Source organism: Schistocerca nitens, chromosome 2 (genome assembly GCF_023898315.1).
Source record: "Schistocerca nitens isolate TAMUIC-IGC-003100 chromosome 2, iqSchNite1.1, whole genome shotgun sequence".
NCBI lineage: Eukaryota > Metazoa > Arthropoda > Insecta > Orthoptera > Acrididae > Schistocerca > Schistocerca nitens.
Genome location: NC_064615.1, coordinates 837483368 through 837495128, shown reverse-complemented (window position 1 = coordinate 837495128; position 11761 = coordinate 837483368). Strand labels below are relative to the sequence as shown.

The window sequence follows — 11761 nt, the reverse complement described above, 5'->3', positions numbered from 1 at the left end:
GCTCCTTCAGGCTACACTCTACTCCAGGGATTAATTACGCAATAAACAATACGCAGTGAAAGCATACAAGGAACAAACAGATCTCATCTCAAAACCAAATTCCAAAAACACCCTCCCAAAGCGGACAGCTTGCTCAAAACTACATCTACATCTACGTGGATACTCTGCAAATCACATTCAAGTGCCTGGCAGAGGGTTCATCGAACCACCCTCGCAATTCTCTATTATTCCAATCTCGTACAGCGCGCGGAAAGAATGAACACCTATATCTTTCCGTACGAGCTCAGATTTCCCTTATTTTATAGCGGTAATCGTTCTTCGCTATGTAGATCGGTGTCAACAAAATATGTTAGCATTCGGAGGAGAAAGTTGTCTATTGGACTTTCGTGAGAAGATTCTGTCGCAACGAAAAACGCATTTCTTTTAATGATGTCCAACCCAAATCCTGTATCATTTCTGTGACACTCTCTCCCATATTTCGCGATAATACAAAACGTGCAGCCTTTCTTTGAACTTTTTTGGTGTACCCCGTCAGTCCTATCTGGTAACGATCCCACACCGCGCAGCAGTATTCTAAAAGAGGACGGACAAGCGTAGTGTAGGCAATCCCCTTAGTAAGTCTGTTACATTTCCTAAGCGTCCTGCCAATAAAACGCAGTCTTTCGTTAGCCTTCCCCACAATATTTTCTATGTGTTCTATCATAACTACGTTGTTCGTAATTGTAATACCTAGGTATTTAGTTGAATTTACGGCTTTTAGATTAGACTGATTTATCGTGTAACCGAAATTTAGCGAGTTCCTTTTAGCACTCCTGTGGATGACCTCACACTTTTCGTTATTTAGGGTCAACTGCTATTTTTCGTACCATTCAGATATCTGCTCTAAATCTTTTTGCAGTTTATTTTGATCATATGATGACTTTATTAGTCGATAAACGACAGCGTCATCAGCAAAAAACCGAAGATGGCTGCTCAGATTGTCTCAAAAATCAGTTATATAGATAAGGAACAGCAAAGGGCCTATAACAATACCTTGGGGAACGCCAGAATTCACTTCTGTTTTACTCTATGACTTTCCGTCAATTACTACGAACTGTGACCTCTTTGGCAGGAAATCACAAATCCAGTCACATAATTAAGACGGTATTCCATAAGCACGCAATTTCACTACGAGTCGCTTGTGTGGTACAGTGTCAAAAGCCTTCCGGAAATCCAGAAATACGGAATCGATCTGAAATCCCTTGTCAATAGCACTCAGCACTTCACGTGAATAAAGATCTAGTTGTATTTCACAGGATCGATGTTTTCTAAACCCATGCTGACTGTGTGTCAATAGACCGTTTTCTTCGAGGTAATTCATAATGTTCGAACACAATATATGTTCTAAAATCCTGTTGCGTATCGACGTTAACGATACGGGCCTGCCGGCCGGAGTGGCCGTGTGGTTCTAGGCGCTACAGTCTGGAACCGCGAGACCGCTGCGGTCGCAGGTTCGAATCCTGCCTCGGGCATGGATGTGTGTGATGTCCTTAGGTTAGTTAGGTTTAAGTAGTTCTAAGTTCTAGGGGACTGATGACCTCAGAAGTTAAGTCCCATAGTGCTCAGAGCCATTTGAACCATTTTACTTTGGGCCGGTAATTTAGTGGATTACTCCTACTACCTTTCTTGAATATTGGTGTGACCTGTGCACCTTTCCTGACATTGGGTACGGATCTTTCGTCGAGCGAACGGTTGTATATGATTGTTAAGTATGGAGCTAATGCATCGGCATACTTCGAAAGGAACCTAATAGGTATACAGTCTGGACCTGAAGACTTGCTTTTATTAAGTGATTTAAGTTGCTTTACTACTCCGAGAATATTTACTTCTACGTTACTCATGTTGGCAGCTGTTCTCGATTCGAATTCTGGAATATTTAATTCGTCTTCTTTTGTGAAGGCATTTCGGAAGGCTGTGTTTAGTAACTCTGCTTTGGCAGCACTGTCTACGATAGTATCTCCATTGATATCGCACAGAAAAGGCATTGATTGTTTGTCGCCGCTAACGTACTTCACATACACAATCTCTTTCGATTTTCTACCAGGTTTCGAGACAAAGTTACGTTGTGGAAACTGTTATAGGCATCTCGCATTAAATTTCGAGCTTCTGTAAAAGTTCGCCAAACTTGGGGATTTTGCGTCTGTTTAAATTTGGTGTATTTGTTTCGTTGTTTCTGCAACAGTGTCCTAACCTGTTTTGTGTACGAAGAAGGATCAGCTCCGTCGTTTTTTAATTTATTTGTTATAAATCTCTCAGCTGCTGGCGATACTATTTCTTTGAATGTAAGCCACATCTGGTCTACACTTACATTATTAATTTGGAATGAGTGGAGATTGTATGTTAGGAAGGCGTCAAGTGAATTTTTATCTGCTTTTTTCAATAGGAATATTTTTCGCTTATTTTTCGGGGGTTTGGGGATTAGAATGTTCAATCTCGCTACCACAACCCTGTGTTCACGAATTCCTGAAGCGGTTTTGATGCTCGTTATTAACTCAGGATTACTGGTTGCTAAGAGGTCATGTTTGTTTTCAGAACAGTTTACTATTCGCGTGGGCTCATGGACTAACTGCTCGAAATAATTTTCAGATAAGGCGTTTAGCACAATTTCGGATGATATTTTATGCGTACCTCGTGAATTAAACATATATTTTCGCCAACATATCGAGGGTAAATTAAAGTCACCACCAACTATTATCATATGAGTCGGGAACGTGTTTGAAGTCAAACTCAAGTGTTCCTTTAACCTCTCAGCAACTGTGTCATATGAATTGGAAGTTCGGTAAAAGAATCCAATTATTATTTTATTCCGGTTGCCAACCGTGACCTCTGCCATACTAACTCACAGGAAGTATCTACTTCAATTTCTCGACAAGATAAACTACTTCTGACAGCGATAAACACGTCACCGCCAACCATGTTTAGCCTATCTTTTCGGAACACTGTTAGGTTCTTTGCAAAAATTTCGGCTGACCATATATACGCCTTTAGCCAGCTTTCAGTGCCTATAGCGATTTGAGCATCAGTGCTTTCTATTAGCGCTTGGAGCTCTGGTCCTTCCCAACACAGCAACGACAATTTACAACTGTTACACCAATGGTTCCTGTATCTACGTTCTTTCTGTGTTCAGCCTGCACCCTTTATGACTGAAGTCCTTCTTGTTTTTCCCGAGACCTTCTAACCCAAAAAAACCGCCCAGTCCACGCCAGACAGCCCCTGCTACCCGTGTAGCCACCTGCTGCGTGTAGTGGACACCTGACCTATTCAGCGGAACCCAAAACCCAACCACCGTTTGGCACAGTTCGAGGAATCAGCAGCCTACACGGTCGCAGAACTGACCCTCCACTCGGCTCTGCACCAGAGGTCGGCAATCGGTTCTGTCCATTATGTTGCAAATGGTCAGCTCTAGCCGGCCAGGGTGACCGAGCGTTTCTAGGCGCTACAGTCTGGAACAGCGCGGCCGCTACGTTCGCAGGTTCGAATCCTGCCTCGGGCATAGATGTGTGTGATGTTCCTAGGTTAGTCCCCTAAGTTCTAGGGGACTGATGACCTCTGAATTTAAGTCCCATAGTGCTCAGAGCCAGATTTTTGGTCAGCTCTGCTTTCATCTTGTAAGCAAGACTGGCAGCCTTTACCATTTCTGTTAGCCTCTTGAAACCAGAGACAATCTCTTCTGATGCAAAGTGCACACATCATTGGTAGCGACGTGAGCAACCACCAGTAGTTGGCTGCACCCTGTGCAGAAAAAGCAGAGACAACAACTTCACAACGGAGCTCACTATCTCTAGTGTCTCCTGCTCGTAACCGCCGCCAAATATCAATTTGAACAGTTGAGGCAGAAAAGATGAAAGTGCCTCAATTCACGGCACACAATTTACAATATCTTTCTTCTTTTAAACCTACCGTTATGATGCAAAAGAAACACCTTATTTAATAGTGTATACTCCGCACTTATGAAAGTACTACTAGGGAATAATGTAACTAACTGCTAAAACGAAGTATTGCAAATAATGGCTAATATTTCAGAAAAAAAGGCCCTATTACTATTCCCACACGATTAGATAACGCAGAATTGACCATTAGTTGTCCGAGAGGCGGAACCGTCACTACAAAAAGAGGCTGGGAGTTTTGTGTGTTAGTACAGACACAATAAGAGCAGAGTGGATCGGACAGGAGAAGTCATTTAGTTCGAACACGGAGTAGGTGAGTAGGTGAGTAACAAATCCCTCACGGATGATTCAACCCTTGTAAACTTCTCAAGACGATTGTTGTTGTGTGATCCTTCAGCCAAACGTGAAGAAAGAATAAAGGTAAAGCACGACCTGGGAGACCCCATGTACTAACGGACAAGGACCGTCGAGTATTGTCGAAGACGACTGTAAAAATTCGCATAAAATCAGCGGAAGGAGTCACTCGTGGGTTGCAGAGGGCTATCAGCAGTGTAGCTAGCACAATTACTTTGTGTAGGGAGTTAAAAATAATGCATTACAATGTTCGAGCAGCTCTTCTCAACGCACACATACTTCTAGTCAGTGCTAAGTGACGCTTGATGTGGCGTAAAGAACGACATCACTGGATACTGGAAGATTGAAATGGAGTAAAGCTTCATTTGTAGCGCTGGATCTGGGAGGGTTAGGCTTCAGTTCTGGGAGTTCTTCTAATACGAACTTAATCTTTATTGATAACCGTATATTATTACATCAAAACTCAAACATCAACAGAGATCCCAGAAGTCCTTGACACTTAATGTCACGCAGTAAACAAGATTTCGCCCAAGAATAATTCACTAAAATCGTCGTTGTACAGAATAATAGTAATACAAAAATTTAATCTCAGACACAGTATCCTTAAGCAATAATCTTATTCACCGCAGTGACATACAAGTGGGGCAGCAACCAAGAAAAGATTTCAGAACGTCATCCCGAGTAACTTTACAAGTGGACACGGCCCCACTTGTATGTCACTGCGGTGAATAAGATTATTGCTTAAGGATACTGAGTCTTAGATTAAATTTTTGCATTACTATTATTTTTTTACAGTGCATAGCCCCTCCCGCCGGAGGTTCGAGTACTCCCTCGGACATGGGTGTGTGTGTTGTTCTTAGCATAAGTTAGTTTAAGTAGTGTGTAAGTCTAGGGACCGATGACCTCAGCAGTTTTGTCACTTAGGAATTCGCACACCCTCATACTACAGTCGACACAACTACACAGAGTTACCTAATATACTGACGAAGGAAAGCAACACAGTGATTTCACCACACCTTCCGCCTGAATACCTTCTCTGTAAATACCAAATGTCACCATGCAGTGAAAACACTCCCTTAAGCTCCACGTCCATATCGTGCAGTGCAGTCTTCACAACTTTTATGGTGTTTTAAAACACGACAGCAGGCACCAGACTACTGCAGTAAGTTCAGTACCCGCCGCACACTAACTTCACTATGACTTGTCAGGCGAAAAACCAATCAATGTGGGTCACAAAAGCACATGAATTTTTACCCGGGTCACTTCTGCAATAACTGAACAGTTCAGAGACGATGAGTGCTCATATTGCAATACAATGCGCAATGTCATAAAGCAGCATCTTTGATCCAAAGGTTTGCTAGAAATAACATTCCTTAAATGGACTGACCTGCCCAGAGACCCAATTTCAATGCAATGGAAGACATTAAGGACGAATAGATCGTTCATTCCAGACCACAGCGTCCAATATCGCTATGTTCTCTCGTTTCGGCCCTTTCGGCTACCGATGCTCCACTGACATTCACATACGTTATTGAAAGTGTCCCCAGCAGAGTTCAAACCGACATAGAGCGAAGTGTGGGCACACCCCACATTAAAAAGTAATTCAACTAAAGGGCTACCTGCTGACCAGTTACGTTATTGGCCTGCCAATTCCAGACTTCGTCGCTTATGAATGGCACTCAGCATCGGTACATGCACCAGGCGCCTGCTGTTGAGGCGCATGCGCAGCAACGTTCGCTGAACGGTCGATGAAGAGACACTGTTGTTAGCCCCTTGGTTTATGTGGATGGCCTGTTGCATAACAGTGTACGTCTATTCGCCCGTAAACATCTCCACGGCTTGTAATAATTCACCTCACCTGTTCAAATCCATGGCCCGTAGGGCACCACATTTGGCTCGGCGCTGGTTTTGGATAACACCATTTAGCGTATTATACTTTGACCATCGCCGCAAGCGAACTTTTTACAGACTTAGCAAATTCGGCTATTCTTCCACGTCTGGTCCAAAAAATAATGATCATGCCCTTTTGGACGTTGGATAAATTACTCCGTTTCCACTTTACGACAACGACCACACTATTTTCCGCGTACCCCCCCCCCCTCCCCCACAAACCACTATTTATTTATTGCCAGTGATGCCATCTGCCGTCTGTGAGTGATTATTACACGTTGTCTTCGAACATACAGATTGGTCACATTAATTTTATAGCACCCATATAGGTTAAATACGGTTTCTTTTACAACTGTAGTAAAGTCTAGTTAACATCAAACAAATTTTGCTCTGTTTTAAAGCATCTTCAGTAGTCACAGTGACAGTAGAGTTTGTCTTACAATTTTGGTGGTATGAGTGTTCTCCGCATACGAATCTGTGCAAATGAGGAAATGTAAAAGACTGCCAGTCTTGCTTGCGAGATTAAGGCGGAGCTCACCATCTGCTGCATCGTCGATAGAACCGACTGTGGTCCTTTGGTGCAGAGCTGAGTGGAGGGTCTGAATAGAGACTAAGGCGGTTCTCTGGTAGTGTAGGCTGCAGATTGCTTGACTTGCGCCATCGGGTGGTGGGTTTCCGGGTTCCGCTTAATAGGTCAGGAGTCCACTACACACAGGAGGCGGCTGCACGGGTAGCGGGGGCTCTGTGGAAGGGACTGGGCGGTTTTTTAGGTTAGGCGATCTCAGGGAACCACAGAAAGGGCGCCCTTCTAAAAGGGGACAGGTAAAACACAGTAAGTTGTTTGTGGAAACGATTGGTATTGTAGTTGTAAACTGTCGTAGGTGTGTTGGGAAAGAAGCAGAGCTCCAAGCCATAATAGATAGCACTGAAGCTAAAATAGTTGTAGGTACAGAGAGCTTGCTAAAGCCGGAAATACGTTCAGCTGAATTTTTTTCTATCAGAGTTCAGAAAGGATAGATTAAGCACAGTTGGTGGTGGACTATGTATTGCTCTCAGAGATAGTTTGCTTTGTTGTAAAATTGAAGTAGATATTTGCTGCGAAATAGTGCGATAGTGTGCGTAGAGGTTACACTTGATTAATTGGATAGTTTTAGCGCCCCCCCCCCCCCCCCCCCGAATCAGAAGATATAGTTGCTGAACAGTTCAAAGAAAACTTGAGTCTCATTTCAAATAGGTATCCCACTCATACAGTTGTAGTCGGTGGTCACTTCAATTTACTCTCGATATGCTGGCAAAATTATACGTTTAAAGCCGGCGACAGGCATAAAACGTAATCCGAAATTGTACTGAATGCTTTTTCAGAAAACTATTTTCAACAATTAGTACATGAGCCCACTCGAAGTGTAAATGGTTGCGAAGGTGTACTTAACCTTTTAGCAACAAATAATCCTGCACAACTAGTGAGTATCGTGACGAATACAGGGAATGGCGACCACAAAGCAGTTGCTGCTAGGCTGAATACAGTAACACCTTCAACCATCAAAAAGAAACTTAAAGCATAGCTATTTAAAAGTGCTGATAAAAATGCTCTTAACGCCGTTTTAAGAGACAGTTTTCACTCCTTCCGATCTGATCATGTAAGCGTAGAAAAGTTGCGGAATGATTTCAAAGAGATAGTATCGACAGCAATTGAGAGATATCTACTACATAAATTAATAAGTTACGGTATTGATCTCCCATGGTACACAAAACGGGTCAGCTCGCTCTTGCAGAAGCAACGAAAAAAGCTTGCCAAATTTAAAAGAACGCAAAATTCCCAACACTGGCAAAGTTTTACAGAAGTTCGAAATATAGCGCGTGCTTCAATGCGAGATGCTTTTAATAATCCCATAACGAAATCTGGCAGAAAACCCGAAGAGATTCTGGTCATACATGAAGCACACCAGTGGCAAGACGCAATCAGTACCTTCACTGCGCGATAACAACGGTTAAGTCACTGATGACAGTACCACTAAAGCAGAGTTATTAAACACGGTTTTCCGAAACTCCTTCACCAAAAAAGACGAAGTAAATATTCCAGAACTCCAATCAAGAACGACTACCAAGATGAGAAACGTAGAAGTAGATATCATCGGCGTAGAAAAGCAGCTTAAATCACTTAATAAAGGCAAGGCCTCCGGTCCAGATTGTATGCCAATCAGGTTCCTCTCAGAGTATGCTGATTCAGTAGCTCCATATTTAGCAGTTATGTACAACCGCTCGCTCACAGAAAGATCCGTGCCGAAAGATTGGAAAATTGCTCCAGTCACTCCAATACCCAATAAGGGAAGCAGAAGTAATCCGTTGGATTTTTCATGCCCGTATCACTAACGTCGATTTGCAGTAGGGTGTTGGATCATATGCTGTATTCGAACATTATGAAGTACCTCGAAGAAAAGGATTTATTGACACATAGCACAGATTCAGAAAGTATCGTTCTTGTGGAACACAACTAGCTCCTTACACTCATGAAGTAATGACTGCTATCGACAGGGGATATTTTTAGATTTTCGGAAGGCTTTCGACACCGTTCCTCACAAGCGTCTTCTAACCAAACTGCGTGACTATGGAGTATCGCCGCAGTTGTGCGACCGAATTCGTGATTTCCTGTCAGAAAGGTCACATTTCGTAGTAATAGACGTAAAGTCATCGAGTAAAACAGAAGTAATATCCGGTGTTCTCCAAGGAAGTGTTACAAGTCCTCTATTGTTCCTGATCTATATTAACGACATAAGAGATAATCTCGGTAGCCGTCTTAGATTGTTTGCAGATGATGCTTTCATTTACCGTTTTGTAAAGTCATCAGATGACCAAAACGAATTTCAAAATGATTTAGATAAGATATCTGTATGGTGCGAAAAGTAGCAATTGACCCTGAATAAAGAAAAGTGTGAAGTTATTCACATGAGTACTAAAAGATATCCACTAAATGTCGAGTAAGCGATAAGTCACACAAATCTGAAGACTGTAAATTCAACTAAATACTTAGGGATTACTATTACGAAACCTAAATTGGAACCATCTCATATGTTGCGGGTAGAGCAAACCAAAGACCGCGATTCATTGGCAGAACACAGAAGGCGCAACAGGTTTACTAAAGGTACTGCTTACACCACGCTTGTCTGCCCTATTCTGGAGTATTGCTGTGCGGTGTAGCATGCACATCAGGTGGGACTCACGGATGAAATCGAAAAAGTACAAAGAAGATCGGTCCGTTTTGCATCATCGCAAAATATGGGAGGTAGTGCCACAGATATGATACGTGAATTGGAGTGGCAATAATCAAAACAAAGGCGTTTTTCGTTGCGACGGGATCTTCTCATGAAATTTCAATCACCAGTTTTCTCTTCCGACTGCGAAAACATTCTGTCGACACCCACTTACATAGGGAGAAATTATCATCACGATAAAATAAGAGAAATCGGGGCTCGCACAGAAAAATTTAAGTGCTGATTTTTCCCCCCGCGCCGTTCGAGAATGGAACGGTAGAGTGACAGCTTGAAGGTGGTTCATTGAACCCTCTGCCAGGCACTTTATTGTGAATAGCAGAGTAATCACGTAGATGTAGACGTAAACGTAGATGTAAAATATAAAGGGCGATAAAATGTAAACTAGACACAAGGCAAAAGAGTAAGTAAACTGCTCATTATTTCAAAAATAATCGCCATAACTGTTAATAAATTGACTGAAAAAATCGCAACACCAAGAATGAGTTGAGAGACGTAAAGAAAAGTAGGCAGACTAGTTTCTACATCTGAAAGATGATGCCTATTCAGATTTCGCACCGGTCGCATAAGGGTGGGCAATAACGGTGCCACTTCGAGGATGTAGATCACGTTTGCTTTGAATACACTTTATAACGGTCGGGAGCGTTAAATAGCGGATCTGACAGTGAAGACTTCCTTTAAGGCGAAAAAAAAAACCGCTATTATCTGATCTCACTGAGGTTGAATGAGATGGTGTAATGTGGCTACGAGAAGCTGAATGTCGCTTCTGCGATATTGCAGAATGTAGCAACTGTGTACGATTGCTGGCAGCGGTGGTCACGAGAATATACCATCACAAGAAGGTCGGGTTCCAGACGGCCACGTGACTCTACCGAGAGGGGAGACCATCGCGTTCGGCGTGTGAGTATAACGCATCGTACTGCATCTGGAGCAGCAATATGAGCAGCAGCTGGACACAAGGCACTATTACAGATCAATTACTTCAAGTACACTCCAGCGAGCATTCTACTGACTCAAAACCACCGCCATATGTGACTTCAGTGGTGTCAAGCGAGAGCTCATTGGAGAACAGAGTGAAGGTCTATTGTGTTTTCTGATGAAAGCTTGTTCTGACTCGGTGACAGTGATGTCCGTATGTAGCTTAGATGGAGGCCAGTTGAGGACCTGCAACCAACTGCCTGCATACTAGACAGACTGGTCCTAAACCTGTAATTACTGGTCTGCGACTTGTTGTGCTGCCATCATGAACAGTATTATGTGGGGTGTTTTTCAATAGGACAACGGTGGCCCACATACCACTGTTGTAACCCAACATGTCTACAGAGTGTCGTCATATTGCCTTGACGTGCATATTGCCTTGACCTGTCTCTAATCGACACATATGGGACATCATCGGATGACAACTCCAGCGTCATCCACGAACAGCATTAACCGTCCCTGTATTGACCAACCAAGTACAACAGGCAAGGAACTCCATTCCACAAACTGACATCCGGCACTACATAGAGAGGAACTACGACTTTACGGAGGATGTATGGAGGAGGCTTCCCAGTGAAATTTGTGCTACGTAGTAGAGGGTGTTCCCACGTTTTGCCAAGTTAGTTTTCATCTGTCTAGTTTTCATTTCAGTGCCCCTAATACATTTCAAATAAATTTAATGAATCCAGAATGAGATTTTCACTCTGCAGCGGAGTGTGCGCTGACATGAAACTTCCTGGCAGATTAAAACTGTGTGCACCGACCGAGACTCGAACTCGGGACCTTTGCCTTTCGCGGGCAAGTGCTCTACCATCTGAGCTACCGAAGCACGACTCACGCCCGGTCCTCACAGCTTTACTTCTACCAGTATCTCCCCTCCTACCTTCACAACATTTCAGAAGCTCTCCTGCGAACCTTGCAGAACTAGCACTCCTGAAAGAAAGGATATTGCGGAGACATGGCTTAGCCACAGCCTGGGGGATGTTTCCAGAATGAGATTTTCACTCTGCAGCGGAGTGTGCGCTGACATGAAACTTCCTGGCAGATTAAAACTGTTTTAATCTGCCAGGAAGTTTCAAATTTAATGAAGATAAAAGTGTTACTGCAATCTTTAATTGGGACCACTGGGTAAATCTAATTGCTGAATCGTCCACAAACCAGTTTCAAGTTTGCGCATACCAAAGGAGGAGGAGGAGGAGGATATTGGTGTTTAACGTCCCGTCGACAACGAGGTCATTAGAGACGGAGCACAAGCTCGGATTAGGGAAGGATGGGAAAGGAAGTCGGCCGTGCCCTTTCAAAGGAACCATCCCGGCATTTGCCTGGTGTGATCTAGGGAAATCACGG

The 11761-nt window shown here is 43.2% G+C and overlaps 1 non-coding gene across 1 annotated transcript; it reads right to left on the bottom strand.

Moving 5' to 3' along the window:
* Positions 1–11169: 11169 nt before the first annotated feature.
* Positions 11170–11243, bottom strand: Trnas-cga (transfer RNA serine (anticodon CGA)). Its single transcript has one exon. It is a non-coding gene; the product is annotated as a tRNA-Ser (tRNA).
* Between the last annotated feature and the right edge of the window lie 518 nt (positions 11244–11761).